Genomic DNA, 19838 nt, shown 5'->3' with positions numbered 1-19838 from the left:
AGTGACCCCTGTTACTGTTACTGACAAGTGGTTGATGGCATGGAGGCAGAACTGATTAATGAGCATTGACTTGGAATATGTACCCTAACTACCAAAGTATCCCAGGAGGCAAGATACCACTGGAAACATTACAGACAGCTACATCACATTTCTACTGATTACCACATGTTACCCAGATTCTGTAAGTTATAGAGTGGCTCTAAAAATAGCCCTTGAGTTCATTAGTTGGAGCTACATATAAGTGTGGATGCACAGCTTCAAGTTATTCAGGAAAACGCAGTTGCCCTGATCTGTTAAGTGTACTCCATCACTTCTGTATATATCCGCCATATCAAAACGTATGTTGTTGTTGTAGATGGAGCCCATTTTGTGGTCTCTGAGGTATGCAGAGACAGCTTTGTTGACTTTCTTCCGAGATTTTTCAATCTGAGGAGAAAATTGTTTGGATCATTTCTACTTCTGTCTTTGGTATATATTGGAATATACAAAGACAGTTTGAGGCAAAAATAACATCAATTGAACAAAGGTGTCCTTCATTAGCATTTCCAAACCTACCCCAGTCAATGTGCCTATGTCCTTTCCACCACAGTGCACAATCATGAGGTCAGGGTGTTGGAGATGCAAACAGGTTTTAACCAAAGGCAACAATTGGTGCCAATTCAATTCTCTCTGTCCATACCATTTAATGTCCACATTTTCTAAAACTAGGTCTAAGTTAATACGTCTCTGTTCTGCATACCTCTTGCACCAGAAAACATAGCTATGTCCTACGATCGACACTAGCATTTTGAAGATATGGCTGGAAGGTATGGAAAGATGTCTGTAGCTCATGCAGTTCATTCGTAGAATCAAAGATATGTTTAAAGATTGGGAACTAGTTTCTTTTTGCATAGAAAAAGGTTACCTGATTGGGAGATGAAAAGCATTGTTTTTTAAAAGTACGGTGCACATTCGTTTTGTGGAAAAGCATCTTTGTGATTGGTTAAGAAAAAGAAGTTTGAACGTGGAGTACATATTAGAGGATAAAATTTGCTCAACTCAACCACACCTGCTACTTGCATTTGGAAGGCACTGTTCGAATTAAAAACAAACGTGAACTTTTAACCTGCACGTGCCGTTAAATGTTCAGGAAAATGTTGCAAAAAAATATCGTTAGGTTTTTAAAAATTGATGAACTTTTGACCTCCACGTGTTGTAGAATGTTTTAGAAAGTGTGTTGATAGAATACGTTGCATTTCTGACTTCTATGTGTACTTGAATATTAATAAAATTGTTTATATGGAAAGTTAGAAGTAATAGAGAGAAGTTTTCAAAGCTAAAAGAATTAAGGAACTATTCTAATTTGTTCTTTATTACCTACTGGCGGTCGCCAGTAGGTAGTTATAGAGTTAGGACCGAGTTTCCATAGGAAGAGCATTTTCTGTTTTGCTTTGACGTTGGCGTCATTTGATGAATCTTCATGAAATTATGAAAACAAATTCTTTTTTCATATCAGCTCCTATGTTGAAAGTTTGGGGGTGATTCGTCAAGGGGAGCCGAGATAAATGGGGGTCCCAAAACGTGTTTTCTCCATATTAATTTCCATAGGAAAGTTTAAACAAGGCTACAGGTCGAACGGGTGAAGGGAATTACCCCGAATTTGGCAGGGAGAAGGGTCTTGGTGTAGAAAGCACGCTTTTGTTTATTTGGTGTAAATCCATTCAGTAGTTTCTGAGGAATATCTAAATTTATACATATCGATATTGGGGAATTCTGCCATCTGATTGGTTGAGGCGTTACGAACAGGAGCTTGCTGCTTATTGGCTGTGATGGTGTTGCAACTAGGAAGTGTTGGCCGCCATTTTGTGATTCCGTTGAAGCGAGTAAGGGGAAAGGGACAAAAGGGCAAAAAAAGTAGGAAAGGAGGGTAGGAGCACTGTAAGCTTTGTGGGGGAGTGCGAAGAGAAGTAGTCACTCCTACCGGTCTGAAAGTGTGGTGTTGCTCAGAGTGACATGGTGCTGATTTGATAGGGTGCTACACTCGGGTATGAAACGAGAGTCTAAACCGTGAGGTCATTGCTGTAAAGTGATGTGGTCTGGTGTTTGTAGCATATGCAAGTAGTGTTAGTAGGCATTTATACCATACAAGGAGTGGGAAGCGAACTAGTGACCGCTACTGTGTGTTGATAGTATACCGGAAGCAGGAAGAGAAGTAGTAACGCCTACTGGTGTGAAGACTTGGGGATGAAATCGCGGCGATTGCTGTAAAAGGATCGGCTCTGGGCGCTGTAGTATACATGTGCAAGTAGTGTAAGTAGGCGTTTATATCATACAGGGAGTGGGAAGCAAACTACTGACCGGTACTGTGCGTTTATACTATACCGGAAGTGGGAAGCAAAGTACTCACGCCTACCGATGTGAAAACTTGGGGATCAAACCAAGCTGATTGCTGTAAAATGATGGGCTCTGGGCGCTGTAGGATACTAGCCGCTGTAGTATAAGTGTGTAAATAGTGTTAGTATGCGTTTATAATATACAGAGAGTGGGAAGCGAACTACTCACCCCTACTGGTGTGAAGACTCGGGGATTAAATCATGAGCCTAAATTGTGAGCTCATTGCTGTAAAGTGATGTGCTCTGGGCGCTGTAGCATACCTGTGGAAGTAGTGTTAGTTTACATTTATACAATATAGGGAATGGGAAGCGAAATACTTACCCCTACCAGTCTCAAGACTCGTGGATGAAACCATGAGCTCATTGCTGTCGTCGTGTGCTCTGTGTAGTATTCCAATGTAAGTCATAGTAGAATGTTAGTATGTAATTCTACTAGAATCTAAGCATGTATTATTAGAATGTTGGGATGTCATGAGGGGAACCTTGTGGAGTTTGTACACGGTGCTGGAGAAGATGGTTGCCTTGCTGTATGCTCCTGTTGGTGGTTGTTTCAGGTGTCTTGTTTTCTTGTAATAAATCTACTTATTGGATCCACTGCTGTCTGCCCTTTACTACATAAATTTGGCAACGAGCGGGAGAAAGCAACACTCACCAATATTTCATTATTGGTTGTGTTGTGCTGAAGACCCGTTTTCTTCGTGTAGCTGTTTCTACTCATGCCAGGGTCGTCGACTCATTGAACTGTCATCCGACTTTTGGTAGTATTGATATTTTGCGCTGCCTCTGCTTCTTTACTACATTCTGGTCGCTGTACTACACATGTGTAAGTAGTGTTAGTATGCGCTTATACTAACAAATGGATCATGGTCCTAGGGAGGGCGACATGTCAGGCGCAGGTCATACAATGTCCCGGAGTGTGCATTCGCGGGACATTTGAGTTTGCTGTTAGAGGGCGGTGCATGGCTTCCACCCTGAGATAGCAAATACTTGTTTGACTACTTGAAGCGAGAGGAGGAAAACCTTGTATCGCTTTAATAGAGGGGATGCGAATGGTAAAAATGGAGAGAAAAAAAAAGGGGGGTCTCACCTGTTCTTTTAAATTAGGCCCCTGGTGGGTAATGTTCCATGGCCAATCTAATTATTATATTGCGTGGTCTCTGTAGGACTGAAGATTTTAACGTCACATGTAAATTAAGCGCGGAAGGGCACAGAGACGTTTTGCAGCCTAGGGGACCGCCATCTACCCGAGTATTGTTTACTAATTGTTGGGGGGGTTCGAGGCCAACTGAAGTCCGGGGATCGCCACACTCCAGGGCTTTATTTAAATATGCAGGGTGGGCTCAGAAGTCCCTGAAGCCTCGGTGGTCCTAGGCAGTGCCTTATTTGTTCGATAATCACATGGGCAGTACTTATGGTGTTATATAGTGATACACTCATAGAACTCTTGTAGTTGTAAAATTACCCAGGCTTCATTTGTCTAATAGTCAGTTAGATTATGTTTGGTAGGTGCACTCTAATATTAGATAACTTTATCCTTAAAATCTCTTATAAACAGATGATTTTCACAATAAATAATAGACAAGTGTTGTCAGAAAAAGACCTATACACTCAGTTATTTATTTGAAAAAATAAGTAACCTTTATTAAAACACAAATAAATAGAAACGTAACTTTAATAGAAGAAACAGTATAATAAAACAAACGTGGGTTGGACTCCAGTGGAAGCAGCGTAGGAAACCTGCAAGACAAAAATGAAACATAAGTATGTGTGCTATGTGGAAGAGATATATAATGGAAGTCCGAATGAAAGGACGATAGTGAGAATGGAAGGGAGGGGGAGTGGTTGGAAGGGAGAAGGGGAGGGAGAGCAAAAAGAATAGAGGGAAGAGGAGACAGAGCATCGGCCTACTGCACCCAGCCCTTAGTGTTTATCCTCTCGTCACCCGTTTTTCTAGGACGCTGGAATCGCGATAAAGAGTGTGGTTCAGCAAGTCCTTAAAATGAAACACATGAGGCCAGAGATTATGGGCCATATTATCAAGGAACGGCAATAACATTATCACCACTTTAGCGGCTGGAAACTACCGCTAAAGCGGCAATAAGGGGTTGATAATTTGCCCTTGTGAATTCCCATTGAAGCCCAGGTTCTGGTGTGAACCTGGGTTTCTATGGGAATTCACAAGGGCATATTATCAAGCCCATTATAGGCGCTTTAGCAGCAGTTTCCTGCTGCTAAAGTGGTGATAATGTTATTGCCGTTCTTTGATAATATAGTTCTACATTATTAGCTACGGGAAAATCGCTTGCATGCACCTGTGCACCCAGGGTGCTGCATCCCAGTCCCTTCCCCCGCACTGTGCTCAATTGTAGGTCTTGCACACCGAGGCTTCACTGCTCACCTGCCACCACTGGTGTGTCTCACGACGTATTGGTGCAAGCTCAGAGTCCGGGGTACGTTTGTACGGTAGACCAGGTCTCCGGTCGGGGACGGTGTCTTGATACCACAACGGAAGGTGTCAGAATGCCCAGGGCATCAGCTCCTACTCCGCCCTTCTCGAGGCAATCAATGGAATGTCTGAAAAGGGAAAAATAATTTAATGGTGGAAACGTCTGGAGGTAAATGAAGGTTTATTTCAAGCTTGATAGAAAATAGGAGTTGAGTGCATCCTTTGTTTTTGAAGTACGATCTACCAACTGTTAGTGGTAATCGTGGTTCAAAGAGGAGATGGAATGCTCGAGAATTCACAAGGTTAAATAATGATATGTTATACGAATGTTTATATAGAAAGGAACAGAGTGCATGCTAGAAGCATAATGTGCGCGTGTAATGTAGTGGCGGAAGTCTGTGTGCACGTACACTTAGTAACGAGCTCACTACAGTGTCCTAAAAGCCAATGCCACATGTCTGTAGGGCAGTGCTGCCCCCTGGCTAAGCCCTACAGTACGGTCCAACAGGTCCTTAAACTGAGACAGATGTAACTGAATGAGGTCAGAGATCATATCATTACGCCCGGCAACATCGCACATGCACACTCAGGGTGATGCACCCCACCCCTCCCGCAGCATCGCGCTCAACAGGTGTCTGTAGGGCAGCGCTGCCCGTAGGCTCCAGCCTACAGTATGGTCCAGCAGGTCTTTAAAATGAGACAGAGATGTGACTGAATGAGGTCAGAGATTACATCATTACACATTGCAACATCGCTTATTTACACTTGCACACTCTGGCTGATCCATCCCACCCCTTTGCAGCACCGCGCTCAAGAGGTGTCTGTAGGGCAGCGCTGCCCGCTGGCTCAGGCCTACAGTACGGTCCAGCAGGTCTTTAAAATGAGACAGAGATGAGACTGAATGAGGTCAAAGATCACATCATTACGCACGGCAACATCGTTTGTTCGTACCTGCGCAGTCAGGGTGATGTACCACACCCGTCCCGCCGTGCTTAATTGGAGGACCTGTGCACCCAGGTCGCTTTGCTTACCTGCTGTCATTGTTGTGTGAGCAAACACTACGGGCAGCAGTGCTCACAATTCAGATGGAACGTTGATTGCAGGATAGTGTACACCTCATGGGTCCCTTTTGTAGATGACGGGCAGTAGGGCTCACAATTTAGAGCCTGTGTTGATTGCCAGGATGGTGTACACCTCATGGATCCATTTTTTTTAATGCGCATTGTGATATGTGAGGTCGATGCGGCAATAACACCTGAGGCAGTGTGGAAGAACTGGGAGATGTGGCGTCGTTGTTATCCTATTTATACATACGCAAAGTGGGCTGTGCTTGCGTACGCCAGACCAGCGTAGGAGTGTGAATAATTATTCCGGGTAACTGGCCGTTGTTCAGTTCCTGTCTGGCCAGGAAGTGTTCTTATGTGTGTTTCTTTTGTAGTTTTGACCTCGCAGAGTGTGCAATTTAGATTAGTGTAGCGTGTGTCGGGAGGGCAGAAACTATTGTTAATGAGATGGTGTTTGAAAAGATTGAATGGTGAACATTACATGTCGTTGTCAAGTTTGTGGATATGCGCAGACACGCATGTCAATGATGTGCGGTATTATTGAAAGTGTTGCTATCGCGAAGCGTACACATGTGAATGTGCTCGGATGCAGGGAGGATCAGCAGTGAGGCTACGTCATACACAGTGATAAAACTCATTACAGTAAAGCAATGCATGTCAAATGTGAATCTGAAAGTCTCACATTTAACACACTACTATATTGGTAAAGCCTGACAACGGAGCATACAGTAAAAAAAATCTACACATTGCTGTTTACTGTTTGTCACATGAGATCTAGGATGTGCACTCTGCCCGTGGCTCCTGATACTTCTTAGAGCCACGAATACCCAGGCCGAAAGGGAGCACAATAATGTGCACACACACACACACACACACCAGGGGATCGTGTAACACATATTTGTTTTTTGATGGAACGTTTGAGAAGCATGGCAATCACACGGGGAAGGCTAATGTACAGAGCATGAATATTGATCAAGATGATCGTTGCATGTTGTGTGTAGTATAAGATATGTGTATACAGGAAAACACTTTTCAAAAAAGCTTTCTAAGCAGCAGAGGTGTCTCTCACCAAACGCTGTGGAGAGAATGAGTAAAATGGGTAGGGCCATGCAACTGTTACAATGGGAAATGTTATGAACCAATCAAATGCTTTTTTTTATGGTCACATGGCAATCGTTCACCGAGCACGCAAGGAGGCCACACCCGACGCGATTTTGACAAAATAGATTTATCATAATATAAGTTTATTACAGTTAGAAATAAATAAATGTTTAAAATAATTTAGATTATCACTTGCTCTCCTATACTGTTTAAAGTTATTTTTATATACTTTTGAGACAAAAAAAAGGGAATGCGTACCCGGCGCAATACTATACGTCTGTGACGTAACATAGAGGCCTGGCAGCGTGTACTCGACGCATAGCGTAACGCGTGGCTTGGTACTGCATACCCGTCGGATACCAAAGTAGCACCTGGGGTGAGTTCATGCATATATGATGTTACGCGGGACGCGGCGACACGAAGTCGTCGGATACGAAATGCGCATCATTTACGAGTTTAGCAATATGGCGGATAGGATTTGTGTGGTGATGGAGCTTGGTACGCTACCGGTATGGGAGTGCAGTTTTCTCTGCCCCAAAATAAATATACATATTTTTGGGGGAAGATATAAAACATTACATAATTTTTAAACTTAAAAAAAAAGAAGTATAATAGAGTTCCAAAATATTTAAAAAAATATTTGAAAAAATATAGGTTTTAGAAACATTAAAATATGAAATTAACATTTAAAAAACTTTGAAATTCACAGAAAACACCATAGGTTTTACGGACGTTATAGTTAGGAATTAGCATTTAAAAAACCTTCAAAATTCACTGAAAAAACCATAGGTGTCAGGGACGTTATAGTTAGTTGGACATTTGAATAATATAAAACCAGAGAAATTCGCCAGTTATAGTTAGTTGAGGTAACTATAACTCGCGCGCCCGCAATGCACTGCTGATGACGTCACATATTACATCACTCATGACATGGTCCGTGACATCACTGATGACATCTCAAATGACATCACTGATGACATCATCCACGTGATAATCTGATGCACATACTGATGCTCTAATATAAACTTTGATACGCCCGCTCTAAAATACAGACTACTATTTTTGAAACCATACACACAACAATGCCAGATACTACATACCACCGACTACTTCCTAGGTCTATACACACATCTAGTGACAAACATACAGTTACTCATCAATACAGTACTATAATATGTACTCATACAACTATACATACAGCCACACTCTACCACTAATCCATAGAGTTACTCACACACCTAGTCAGTCAAGTAAAGAATGAATTACATACTCATTTACTCATGTATACAGTTATACACACTGAGTTATTTATACACACACCACATCACTTATTCATGTATATAATAATACATACTTACTGTCTTATATAATCAATGATACAAGCAGAAACTCATTTATACACGCACTCTTCAAATAACTTACTCTCACGTATAGTCATTTATATACTCCAACACTCACATATACTGCCTTAAAACATATGTAGTTACTCACACATATACCACTGAGACATTCATTCACTCACCAACACAGCCATACACACACCCATACAGCCCTTCACAGATGCACTCTTGAACCCATAAACCCAGTGAATCACTCACACATCTATGCACAAAGTCACACCCCAACCCACACAGACACTCAGGCACCCATACAGATACTCAGACAACAAATCAATAACCTATCTAGACACTCATGTAGCTACTCACCAACTCATGCAGCCGCTTACACGCCAACGGAGAGACTAATACAGACTTTCACACAGATTAGTCACTAATCCATGCATTCAGTAAGACACGTTTAATCACTCACCTATACAGTCAGTCACACTCCTTCTAAATAATCCATTCAGGCACTTGTAAATCCACTCATTCTTCAATGCACCTTGGCATTGATGTATATGAAAAATATTTAAACTTTACAGAAACACACATTCAGTGGATGATGTCATCAGTGATGTAATTTGTGATGTAATCAGTGATGTCCTCAGTGATGCCACTGACCATGTCATGAGTGTTGTAATATGTGACGTCATCAGCAGTGCATTGCGGGCGCGCGCGTTATAGTTAGCTCAACTAACTATAACTGGCGAATTTCTCTGGTTTTATATGAGTCAAATGTCCAACTAACTATAACGTCCCTGAAACCTATGGTTTTTTTCAGTGAATTTTTAAGATTTTTTAAATGCTAATTCCGAACTATAACGTCTGTAAAACCTATGTTTTTTTCAGTGCATATATATATACACACACACATATACATATATATAATATATACACATCTATATATATATATATATATATGTATATATATATATATATATATATATATATATATATATATATATATATATATATATATATATATATATATACTGAAAAAACCCTGAGATTCAAGAATATTTTTCTGATATTATGTCCCACAGTATGTTATTATGCTCTATTTTGATCATACAGGTTACTGTCAACTATAAAAAAGATATACTTACCTTCAATTACTTGGCCCATAATATTTTTGTGGTCACAATACTTAGCTCAGGTTATTATGATCAAACAATATTTAGGAGTTGGTATTCAAGTACCACACCTTTATTACAGTTATGAAAGTAATGAGCAGAGCAAAAAAATTACAAGGAACAGCCTATTATATATAATTGCCACCCACATTTTCTAATAGGAACTGGGTGCACACTCCTCAAATTGATGGCACTGGGGTGAGCTGTGGGTACTTAAAAATGGAGGTGTAAGTCTAATGCAATCTAGTAAAAAAAAGCATGGGTGGATGGTGGAAGATTGACTGGAAGTAAGTGGACTAAGAGTTGTGCATGGGTTAAAAGGGGCACTGTCAATGACATGGCTCAGTACAGATGGGGGATTTCCACTTGCCACTTTTGAGTTTGTTGAGTGACCCCTGTTACTGTTACTGACAAGTGGTTGAATGGCATGGAGGCAGAACCGATTAATGAGCATTGACTTGGAACATGTACCCTAACTACCAAAGTATCCCCAGGAGGCAAGATACCACTGGATACACTATAGATAGCTACATCACATTTCTACTGATTAACAAACGTTACCCAGATTCTGATAGGAAACTCCAGAAATGCTTACAAAAGGGAGGTAGACTTTTTGCATCTGTATTGTCATTGATTCCGGTGAATCAGTTATGTCAGAGACAAATCATACATATACATTTTATTGTTGATCCGTTCTCTCCATGTACACTAAAGTGATGTTACTTGCTCAAGTCCAAAAGTACAAATTGAAATACCTCTGGAAATAGTGCTAGCCATATTGTAGAGCAGGTGCACTCCTCCCAGTTACGTAGGTTGCCTATGAAACATGGCCTGTTGTAGAGATGCATAACACTTCTACAGGCAACTTTCCATCTACTGGGACTGGAAAAGGTCCCCATGCATTTTTTCAGAAGAGCATGTACCCCTGTCTCGAGTTCTCCTTAGCGTGCTGCAGTGTTTTTGACCATCACCCCCCCATCTCAGCTGACCTAATGTACCTATACCCCGGGTACTAACTGGCAACTCTGTAGTATCCTCATGTTGTATTTATGTCCCTTTACTCATCTGCATCTAGCTGCTCAGCCAGTGTGAGTGTTCCGGTTAGAGTGTTGGTCTGTGAGGGGAATGTTGGATGCATGAGAGGAGTCAGTTAAGGATGGGCTGAGCAGCTAGGAGGCTGCTCCTGATGGGGCTATTGATATCTATATCTGAAGAACTAATAAACATCATCTACTTGTAACTGGTCTGATCTACAGCGTCTACTTATGTCAGCTCAACATATGGGACCAGCACACTGCAATTATGGCGACGAGGACAAAGAACCTACCTTTTACAGGAGAAAGTAACATGAAGCAAAGTAACTAAAAGAAGAAAAATGCTAATGAAGCACATCATGAAGCTTACAAAGTAAGGTAAAAGATACCGATCAAGAAACCAGTCCAAAAACACCTGCTTGCCCCATCAGTGTCCACTACATCGGACAGCCCAAGTGCAGGTGAGCGGTGTCTGGCATTTTCATTCAACTATGACTATTCTTAAAGAAGATATGTTTATTCTCCATAAGATGAGAAGTAATCTGTGGTTTAAAGAGACATTGCCCACCGTTGTGGGGCTAAAGTGACTTAAAGCGTGAGGCTACTTGTGAGATCTTTCCAGGTTGCGATACCACCTGGTAAATCCACCTCGCACCCGCTCACTACGGGTGTTCCACAGGGATCATCACTGAGCCCCACTCTTTTTAATTTATATGTGAGTCCGCTCGCTGCGGTAGTCAAACGATGGGGCCTGACAATGGTGTCCTATGCGGATGACACGCAGCTGGCGGTCACACTAAGTGAGGACTCAGCTGTGGACGCCTTTAATTTCCGTGAGGGGTTGCGTGCGGTGGCCAATTGGATGAACCAAAATTGCCTCCAATTGAACACAAAGAAGACCGAGGTGATGGTGGTTGGGAAGCAACCTGGATGGTGGAGCGACAATTGGTGGCCCCCCGAACTAGGAATGATTCCAGCACCCGTCATGGAGATAAAAAATCTCGGGGTATGGCTAGACACCACACTGAGTTTTACCTGCCAAACTAAGAGGGTAGCTGCCTCTTGTTTTGGTATAATCAGGGGCATCAGGCCGGTGCTCAAGTTTTTCGATGCCCCTACTAGACAGCTCGTGGTTCAGGCCTCTGTGCTGTCTAGGATAGATTATGCCAGTGCCCTCCTAGCAGGTACGAACAAGGCAGAACTCTTGCGGCTGCAACGAGTGCAGAATGCCGCCGCAAGAGCGGTACTAGGGTTGCCTAAACGTTGTTCAGCATCCAAAGCATTGCAATCACTCCATTGGTTGCCTGTGGCTCGTCGGATCGAGTTTAAGGTGCTTTGCCTAGCTTTTAAAATCTTGAAAGGTACGGCTCCACGTATTCTGATGAACTTACTGACCCCTTACGTTCCCTCTCGATCCTTGAGGTCGATGGGGCAGAATTTGTCTGTTGTCCCTCGCTTTCTGCTGAGCAGGATGGGCGGCCGCTCATTCCGAGTAGTGGCGGCGAAATTGTGGAACGCACTTCCCAGTGAAATTCGAGCTATGGAGGACTTAGACGCGCCATTAAAACTTTTCTTTTTAACTAATTCTTCTGGATTCAGGTGCGCTCTGTGATGTTGTGTTGACCTTTCTTTGGCGCCAGGACGCCCCTTTGCTGGGGTAGCTGTGCGCGGTACAAAAACTAATAACATAACATAACATAACTTGCTTAGTGAGAGGCTATTTGCTTGGTCTAACGAGATTTAAATGGCAAGTTGGAAGAAACGTAAGTTTAACTTTCTGTGACTGTATTTCAAGATTGCCCAACAGAAAGTGGCTAAAGTACACTTATTAGCGAAAGACTAGTGATTTTAAGAAAGCATAACCAAATTTCAACTGTTTGAAAAGAGGAGGGCATGCTCGACGAGGCAGAGTCTACAATTAGCAGCAACTGGATTTGTTATCAACTGTTATTCTCCAAGGACCCAATGTTCACTGTGGCGAGTTTAATGCAAATTTTCTCCAAATTCACGAGATGTAACATTACCAGTTCATGAAGAGCCGAGTTAAGGCGAGTGAGAAAATAAATGTTAACTCTAACGGTTACAGGACCGTTTTTCAAAAGACTCTTTCTATCAAGCCCGAGTTGACAAACAGTTTAGTCACGACGTTTTAAGACTACTGCCGTGTGTTTATTTTGGTGAGTTGCCTACAATTTACTTAAAAATGCTAACGTTTTTATCAACATCGTCATTACTTCATTAAAATTTTCAAAAGAACATGCACGCGCTACTCACCGTTTCATTTTGGTCGCGCGTTGGCAAGCTGTTCCTTGGTGACGTTCTTCCCTCCGTGTTGCTAGATGACGTCCTTCTCAGTCGTTCTATTCTGCTGCCTTGTCACGCCTGCATTCAGTAACGCGCCGTGAGCCACCCGGCTTTGCGTTAGAAACGTGACGCGATTTTGTTGTTGGAAGCTTCAGCCTGTTTGTTCTATTTCACAAGCGGCAATTGGTTTCATAGAACAACAAGTTTTGTTCGCCAAATTAATGACATTCAAGATCGATTGTCTGCGCCAGCGATGCTATACCTCACCATTTCTTCTTGTGAGTACATCGACAGTTTCTTGCTGGAGTTTGTTCCTTTTTATAAATGTTTTGGACACTGAAGACACTTGACCCGGCAGGAAATTTCAACCTGTCAGTTTTCAGTTCTCACCAAGTTTTTTAAGTACTGTTATGCTCTTGCAAACACGATTCTAGTACTGCTGCAAGGTAAATATTTATGCTGCCAAGTACTTTGTCCTTCCGATCTTCACTTACCAGCTCAACACAAGTTACGGGGAAGTCGCGGTTGCAGTCTTAAAGAAGAAGGACCCTTCCCAGAGGAGCCAGAAGAAACCCTGTGGAAGATGGAAGGTGGACGAGTCACTCCACCAGTGGATACTCCAGGAACCAGGATACCTACACCAGGAAAGCTGAGTGCATGTGTGTCAAGTGACTTCAGAAACCGCCGTAGACCACAATGGAGGACTTCAGTGCAGATGCTGCCGGAGAAGAAGGTGAAAGTGTCCTGTAGAATCCAAGGGTGAATACTTGAAGAGGAGTACCTGCAAGCAGAGGGGACAAACCATTGCCACTTGGGAGTGACCAGTAGGCACGGAAGACCAGTGACCACCGATGAACGAAGATTGAGAAGAGTTGGCGGTGACCTTATCGCTGCAGGGGACCAGGCGGCGATGTGGAAGACCAGGAACTGTTTAGGAGCTATCCACATCAGTAGTCGAGAGCCAGGGGTCAGTGTCCGGCGAGAGCACCAACAAACCTTGGCAGCAACAACAGACGAGGAAAGCTTAGAAGTTGCAGTTTCAAGACCAGCAAGGTCCAAGGGACTCACCATGTGCAGGAGAGTCAGAGAAAGCCCCAAGCAAGCAGGGGATCCCACTGGAGTCAAAGAAGACTTTGAAGAGGCTGAAGGTACAGGAGTCACTAGAGAACCTCGAGCAGCTTACCCGGGATGCTGGCCCATGGTACAGGGCTGCGGTGAGGATGAAGATCTTGGTAGCAGGGGATGCTGGAGGCTAGAGGCTGGAGCTTTCTGGAGCCAGAAGATCTCAAGAGAAGAGATTCAACAAGCCTTGGCAAAGGCAAGTCGACATGGTGCACAGGGGTACTGCTCCAGTGGTTCCAACAAGGGAATACTGACTGTAAACTTGCAGTGAAGACAGGGCAGGCCTCAAGTGAGTTGCAAAACCACAACCTGTGTTGCTGAACCTTTTGGAGTCCATGGGACGTCAGGAGCAGCAGACCAGTCAGCTCTATTGCGTTGCCTGCAGATGCAGGGGAGTGACTCCTTCACTCCAAGGGAGATCCCTTGGGGTGTCTTGGATGCCCACAGGCCTAGAGGAAAACCTTATTGGAGCACAGGCACAGACGATGCAGAAGACTGTATACCGCTGTGGAACCCTTCCTGGCTTTCCCTGTGAGATGCACACTACTGGGCACCCCCAAGGTGAAGCCAGGCAGCCTAGCGCTTTCAGGGCCATTGTGGAGATTAAGCAAGCTATTGCCCAGAGTTGCAGAGTGGGACCCCTGATTAGAGTAGGCACCGAGGCGAGAATTATCGAGTCCGTGGACATTGAGCCCAAGACCCTGCCGCGTCGGGAATTGAACCCTGGTCCCGGGCCAGACCTCTGTCTCAGGGTCTGCCGCTCTAATCGGTGAGCCACACTTCTCCAGATGAAAAACTGATGTGCAAAAATAAACAGAATTTTAATAAAATTACATATAATATACAGAGAAGTTAAAAAACTCATATGAGTAAATTCATAACATATTCATAAGACAAGGACAAAGCTGCTTATTGATGAAAGAAAACAATTAAAACCAAGAGAATCACAAAGGATAGTGTATAATCATAAAAAAAATCATAAATGCGTTACTCCATGTCGAATTCATAACAATATATGACGGGTGTCCATAAATCAATTTGTCTATTCAAGACCCAGACAATTCCTTGGATGTAACATCAATAAGTACGTCGACCCGTTTCGATGGCACTTCTATTATTGTAGGCCACCTTCTTCAAGACAAATTGAATAACCGTTCTCTCACAATCAACCACCCACGAAAGTATCCTCTTAATATCTCTGGAGCAGTTCAGAATTGTTAGTACAGAGCATTAAATGATCATTCCTGGGCTTCTTAACGCTCTAGTTGCTCCTAGTTCTGTTACGATCACTCTGGGGTTCTCTTCTCTCCCCTGCACAGGTATTGGTAAATAGATGTTGAAGAAAGACCAACGTCTTGTCGTCTGCCAATGATTTGGATAATTTAGTTTAATCAAATTCAGTGGCTTTACGGGCATGCGGGGTGCAATTTTCAAGTCTATATCCTTGATGCACGATTGCTATTGTAAGTAGTCAGAGGGGTGAACCTTTTTAGCGGAATTGCAGCCTCCTCCCGACCGTTCTCTGAGCCATTGTTTTCTTTAACCAATAAGCAGATTTGTCCTTGTCTTATGAATATGGTATGAATTTACTCATATGAGGTTTTTTAACTTCTCTGTATATTATATGTCATTTTATTAAAATTTTGTTTATTTTTGCACATCAGTTTTTCATTTGTGTTGTTTTATATAATTTACCATGGGGATCCCGGTGGGTCGTGACTGGTGAAACTACAGCTGGCGTGGGTGTTTTGGTTGGATTGAAAGAATTAGGAGTAAGGGTTGAGATTAATTGATATCACTGATTTCAGTGTGGTGCAACTTTCCCCAGGAGAAACTTGTTTCTTTAATACCTGTGGTACCCCTTCTCTTGGGTGTGGGGTCGCTCCCATCCTCTCTTTTGAAGTGATACCAAACATGACCAGTTTCGGTGCAGCCATTATATAGATAGACACCTCGTATTTGACTTGATGTCTACTATATGTCTAAAATGGCTGACAGAATTGACTTTTGGGTTTGTAGGGGTGTCCTGGTCATTCAGGGCACCCTCACACTTAGAACCAAGTACCCTGCCTTCAGGATTGAAAGGCCTGCCTTAAGGGTGACTTAAAGGTTTTAAGTGCAGTGACCGCAGATATAAGGAAACATATATCTGTAATGAATGGTCAATCAATCAATCAGTCAACTTGTAGCACGCACTACTTACCCGCGAGGGTCTCAAGGTGCTGGGGGGATGCAGCTACTGTTTGAAGAGCCAGGTCTTGAGGAGCCTTCTGAAGGTGAGGAGGTCTTGGGTCTGCTGCAGATTGGTAGGGAGGGTGCTCCAGGTCTTAGCGGCGAGGAAGGAGAAGGATCTGCCGCCGGAGGTCGTTCGTTGGATGCCCGGGACAGCGGCAAGGTTGAGACTGGCGGAGCGAACCTGGCAGGCGGGGGTGTAGAAGTTGAGTCTACTGTTCAGGTAGGCTGGCCACGGTGTTGTGGAGCGCTTTGTGTGCGTGGGTGAGGAGCTTGAACGTGATCCTCTTGTTGACGGGGAGCCAGTGCAGGTCTCTTAGGTGGGGGTGATGTGGCTGCGCGGTGGGCTGTTGAGGATCAGGCGGGTGGAGGCGTTTTGGATGCGTTGCAGCCATCGTAGGTGTTTGGCCGGGATTCCTGTGTAGTATGTGTTGCCGTAGTCCAGCCTGCTGCTGAAGTGGGCTTGGGTCACTGTTCTTCTGGTTTCGGTTGGGATCCATTTGTAGATCTTGCGAAGCATGCGGAGGGTGTTGTAGCAGGAGGAGGAAATTAAGTTGACCTGCTTCGACATGGAGAGGAAGGAGTTGAGGATGAATCCTAGGTTGCGTGCATGGTCCGTGGGTGTCGGTGCTGTTCCCAGTGTGGTCGGCCACCAGGAGTCGACCTAGGCCGAGGGGGTGGAGCCAAGGATGAGGCCCTCCGTCTTGTCCAAGTTCAGTTTTAGGTGGCTACTCCTCATCCACTCAGCGACGGCCTTCATTCCCTCATGGAGGTTGGTTTTGGCGGTGTGCGGGTCCTTGGTGAGGGAGAGGATGAGCTGGGTGTCGTTGGCGTAGGAGATTATGTTCAGGTTGTGCTGGCGGGTCACTTGTGCGAGGGGGAGCATGTATATAGCACCATCTCACACGGGCTGCAATGGCAGGCCTGATGCACAGTTTGGGTGGTCTCTCATAGGTGGCATAATACATGCTGCAGCCCATCGGGGACCCCTGGTGTACCTATGCCCTGGGTACCTTAGTACCATATACTTGGTACTCAGAAGGGTAAACCAGTAGCCAATTAGGAAGGTACAAAAGTACTTAGCAAGTCCAATACAGGAGAAAGCACAGTGACTGGGGTCCTGATTAGCATGATCCCAGTCAGACTCGTCAGAAAAACAGAGTTACACCAGCAAAACGTGAGGGTAACCATGGAAGCAGATCCTACTTACCTACACTCACCCATACAGCCATTCACTCACCCATACAGTCACACTTCTATTTATTCACCCATGCAGCTACTTACAACTCCACGTATTCACCCATACATCCACTCACACACCTACTCATACAGCCATACAGCCACTCACACAGTCACTCACTCACACACTGATACAGTCACAAAGCTACTCAGATAACATAGGTTAGAAACAATACCACTCAGTGGTACAGAAAGAATAGTAATTTAACTTATGGTGTAGCTTAGTACTGGTCTTTAAGTCTCAAAAACTTTTTGGGAAACACTAACACTCATTGGATGATGTCGTCAATGATGACTTGACCATGTCATGAGTGATGTGATATGTGAGGTCATAAGCAGTGCATTACGGGGGCCTGAGTTATAGTTAGCTGCGGTAACTAACTGCTGAATTTCTATGGTTTTGTACGAGTAAAGTGTGAGCCTAACTATAATGTCCCTGTGCCCATTGTTTTTTCAGAGAATATATATGCATATATAAATGTAAATATATACATACACAGTTGTATACAATATCATATATAAACATGTTAAACAACACTGCTTAACAGTGGAAGGTGGTTGGACAAATTAATGTGTGTGGTAATGGTGAAGAAGAGGTCTTTCTTTAAAATCTGCTGTTTCACCTTCAAAGCCATCAATGGAACAGGTCCAGAATACCTGCAAAACAAACTCTATAAGCAATCATCCTGCCCTAATCTGAGATCTAACGGAAAGGCCTTGCTGATAATTCCGCGAATTTGGCGGACACGTTCAGGAGGGAAAGCCTTCTCATTTATCGACCCCAAATACTGGAACTCCCTACCAGAAGTCCTGCGAACGTCCACCTCCTATCTAGTATTTAGGAAATTACTGAAGGCTTTCCTCTTCTAAAAAATATTGCCTCATCCGAAGTTTCCGATCCCTTCCTTCTCCTCAGTCAATCGTCTAAGTAAGCGCTGAGATGCCCCTCGGTGAGTCATGAGCGGTACAAGAGCCAATTAACATAACATAACATAACAAGGTGCAGTGTCTATTAGTTTGTTCTCTGTCGCATCCTAGTACATTCAGCAGCTGCTGAGGTGGACAGTGACATATATAAAATGATGGGGCCTCCCTGCAGAATTTGAAGAGAGACCCCTGTGTCTCCCATATCTCACATATACTAATTTGCCATGGCCTTAATTGGAGTCCTCTGAAGAGTTGGAGGGCCCAACCCCTGTGTGGGGGACCCCTTTGCTACAGAGGCCTCTGTTACGCTCCTGTGAGGTACAAGGAGGGCCAGGACAAAAATAGCCTGGGAAGTTGCCCCATCTGCCCCACTCTAAATATGCCACTGCCTCCCACATTCTGGAAAAGAGGAATCAGGAAGTAGTTCACCAAAAGTAATGCCAAACTCTAGGCATACCTAACAATAGCATGTGCATACTATTTCCGATGCTTCACAATGTTATTTGCTCCGTGCATCTTGAATCTAATATGTTTTTGACATAAAATGCAGTGGAGCAGGAATCATTTTCATAGTGGGGGTGCTGCATCAATGTTACAACACTGAAATCACAGTAATTGTGAAAAATCCAAGCGTCACACAAAGAACAAGTGTAGCAAATAATCCGCTTTCTCTCATGTCGTAATTTTCAGCATTTTTCTTAAGATTTTGTGGTATGCAGTAATTATATCATATGTGCACATGGCACACTCTTGGTGAGTTTCCATTGACTATTACAGTTTAAGTCAAGTCAAGTCATGATCTTTATTCGGATATGTCTTATCCATAAAAGTACATACATTTAAGATAATCCATTGTTAATAAAAGATTGTGACTAAACATGGATTATATTACAAGCTTGTCGTTTAAGCATTTCTCATAGTCAGTTACATAATCCTTCATCAGTAAAAATGTTAAAACCAAGTTTAGTTCTACAGCTAATCAATAAAATATTACAAGGATATCACGCATAACCAATTCTATTGCAGGACAGGAGGCTCCGATTATGCTATCTCATTTCTTTAATGAAATGCCCAGCAGCCATAGAAACAAATAAAACTACAATACCCATAAACACTTGGGTAACAACCATAGAGTCTGTGGTATATAAAGCCATATAGAGAGTCACACTTCCTCTTTCTTTGCTGCTCCGCAGCCAGTTAAGTGCTTTTCACCTTACCTTTGCATATTACTTGTTGATATGGTGCTTTGCTTGTTCTCTTTAGCGTCCTAACGCTGCGGTGTGTGCGCCATTCCCGGTTTTGTTTGCCCGATTTATTTCATTTGCGCCGCACTTGTGGGAGAGTGTGTCACCTCCTTGTTGACCGGGCGCGCAGCGCCCGTGTCTCTTTACCGGTGGAGTGGGAGTCAGGGGTTGAAGGACTCGCGCACTAATAGACGCGCGAGCTCTTTGCTTCATTCTGGTGGCATTTGCTCTCCGCGCATGC

The 19838-nt window shown here is 43.5% G+C and overlaps 1 protein-coding gene across 11 annotated transcripts in view; it reads right to left on the bottom strand.

Annotated features, from left to right (window-relative positions):
• The window catches only part of LOC144826538 (uncharacterized), a 1868758-nt gene that overhangs the window by 1502334 nt on the left and 346586 nt on the right, over positions 1 to 19838 (bottom strand). Inside the window, exons 5-6 of one of the 11 annotated variants that reach the window (XR_013609845.1) lie at positions 4771 to 4946; positions 3985 to 4109 (exon numbers count right to left, since the gene is read on the bottom strand). The exons of the other annotated variants lie outside the window; for them this stretch is intronic. The gene's annotated coding sequence lies outside the window, so the exon portion shown is untranslated. Of the gene's footprint in view, positions 1 to 3984; positions 4110 to 4770; positions 4947 to 19838 lie in introns of those variants that run through there. 11 annotated transcript variants of the gene reach the window in all.

The sequence above is a fragment of the Lissotriton helveticus genome, chromosome 3_2, assembly GCF_964261635.1.
Source record: "Lissotriton helveticus chromosome 3_2, aLisHel1.1, whole genome shotgun sequence".
In the NCBI taxonomy this organism is placed as follows: Eukaryota; Metazoa; Chordata; class Amphibia; order Caudata; family Salamandridae; genus Lissotriton; species Lissotriton helveticus.
This window is presented reverse-complemented; position numbering and strand designations above follow the sequence as displayed.